At 42.4% G+C, this 2,050-nt stretch overlaps 1 pseudogene; it reads left to right on the top strand.

Annotated features, from left to right (window-relative positions):
• Positions 1–202: 202 nt before the first annotated feature.
• Positions 203–858, top strand: LOC147897824 (uncharacterized; annotated as a pseudogene).
• Positions 859–2,050: the final 1,192 nt, after the last annotated feature.

The raw sequence follows: 2,050 nt of genomic DNA, 5'->3' as shown, positions 1-2,050 counted from the left end.
GGCGAGACGTTGTGGGCATTGGCGCCTTAGGGAGGAGTTGCCAGCTATTGACTACGTCATGTAGATGGAGGCGGCCGTGTAGGTGAGGCGGGCTGGCTATAAGGTTGATGGAGCTGTAGGAACTCCGAGAAGCTTGGCAATGGAGCTATCGAGAGCCGAGGGCCGTCTTTCGCTGGTGTCGTGGAAGGTCATGGTCGTCATTTGCAAGGCTCGTGTAGGTTCGTTCGTGCGCTGTTGCAGCCCATGTGTTGGAGCTATAGGTCGTCGATGAGAAGCAGTCGAAGTCGGGCTCGTAGAGGCTGCTTGCCCTTTGTTGTAGTCGGTCTTTAGGTCTTCTAGATTATCTCTAAAAGGGCGCTTTGAAATGGCCGAGGATTCCCCCGAGGCTGCTACAGCTCAGCGCTGGGAAAGGCTTCTAGCCTTGCGTGCCACTGCCCAGCTCATAGCCCGGGACACTAACGCCCAGCAAGCCAATGCTCAGGACGGTCCGGAACAGCTAGACCAGAATATCAAGTATATACCATGGGACAAGGAGCTGCAGACAAGCAAAGTATCGCTGCCTACTGTTCCAAAGTTTGGCGACCCGATAGCTTCAGCGCCCGTTGTGAATGGAACAGAGGATCCTTTAGTCAGTATTGCCCCAAAAAAAAGCCAACTGGGACTTACATAGGGATGTTGCCAAGAAATTGGAGAAGCTTGAGAGGCACACTCAAAGGGTACTTATTTAACTCAAGCAAGAGGAGGAAAGGCGGCGGCAAGAGCTTGCAAGGGATGAACAATCTTTGCTACAACTTGTTGCAAGCCTTTTCTAGAGTCGGTAGCAGAAGAGAACACTCCTCATGAAGAAGAATAACTACAGAAGGCAGAGAATCCAGTATATCAAATTAAACAACCTCTCGTCTCAGAACTGAAATCTCTCTTTAATCTCAATCGAAACGAAGAATCTCTCAGAATGAATGGATTTCACTCTCTTTCTCTAACAGAGAAGAAATCTCTCTTTCAATGAAAACACTCAAAGAACTCTCTCTCTCAAGGACGGAATGAATGGACGGAAATTCTCAATGGACTGAATTTTCTCTCAATGGAAGAGAATAAATGCTCACTCAATCGCTCTCAATCAATCTCACTCTCACACGATGATCTCAACGCTTGAGTGGAAGGCAAGGAAGCTCTGATACCATGAAAAAATATGAAGAGGGGAGAGGAGAAGAGTGGAGATGAGGAGAATGGCACAGACTCATTGGTCACCTCCTTGCTTACTGCAGATGCTAGTTTGCCATTGCTTTGCACAAGATCGAGGGTTACCAAAAAGCAAGCAAGAAAAACCAAGTAGAGCTATTACATCGAGCATAAAAAAGTGAGCAGGCCATCCAAATCATTCATTTATTGTATTGGGAAAAGAATATTGTAACCAACATCAAATACAAGTGAAAACATGAAAGGGCCTGAAGTGTGGTGTAGGGAAAGTTGTTGTTCCTCTTTAGACTCTGAGCATCCTATTTCTCATCATAGGCACCTCTAGAGATCCATTACCTCTCACATGGATGAACAAAATCTGTATATAGATATATATATATATATATATATTTCTTATTTACAACAAATAAAAGTAGCATAAGCTTTAATTTTTGGATATTTTTCCTAACCTTTATTTGTCTACTCTAACATCATATGAGAATAGAAATAAAATTTTATTTTGGCAGCTACTCTTTAGACTCTGAGTATCCTATTTCTCATTATAGGCATCTCTAGAGATCCATTACCTCTCACATGGATGAAAAAAATATGTCCATATATTATCTATTTCTTATTTACAACAAATAAAAGTAGCATAAGAAGCTTCAATTTTCCTTACCTTTTATCCATCTACCCTAACATCATACGAGCATAGAAATACACTTTTATTTTGGCTTTTGCATGACACTGTACTGTACTTCAAAGCCACACATATTTTTCATGAAAAATATGAGGATAGAAGAGTTTCACATTCTCCATAATCATGGCACCTTAAATTTAAGGAAATGGGGCAAGCCATTAGAGAAAGCATTTA

Source organism: Dipteris shenzhenensis, chromosome 10, assembly GCF_047967505.1.
Source record: "Dipteris shenzhenensis isolate YYH24624 ecotype China chromosome 10, Dip_SZ_1.0, whole genome shotgun sequence".
NCBI classification, from domain to species: domain Eukaryota; kingdom Viridiplantae; phylum Streptophyta; class Polypodiopsida; order Gleicheniales; family Dipteridaceae; genus Dipteris; species Dipteris shenzhenensis.
This window is presented reverse-complemented; position numbering and strand designations above follow the sequence as displayed.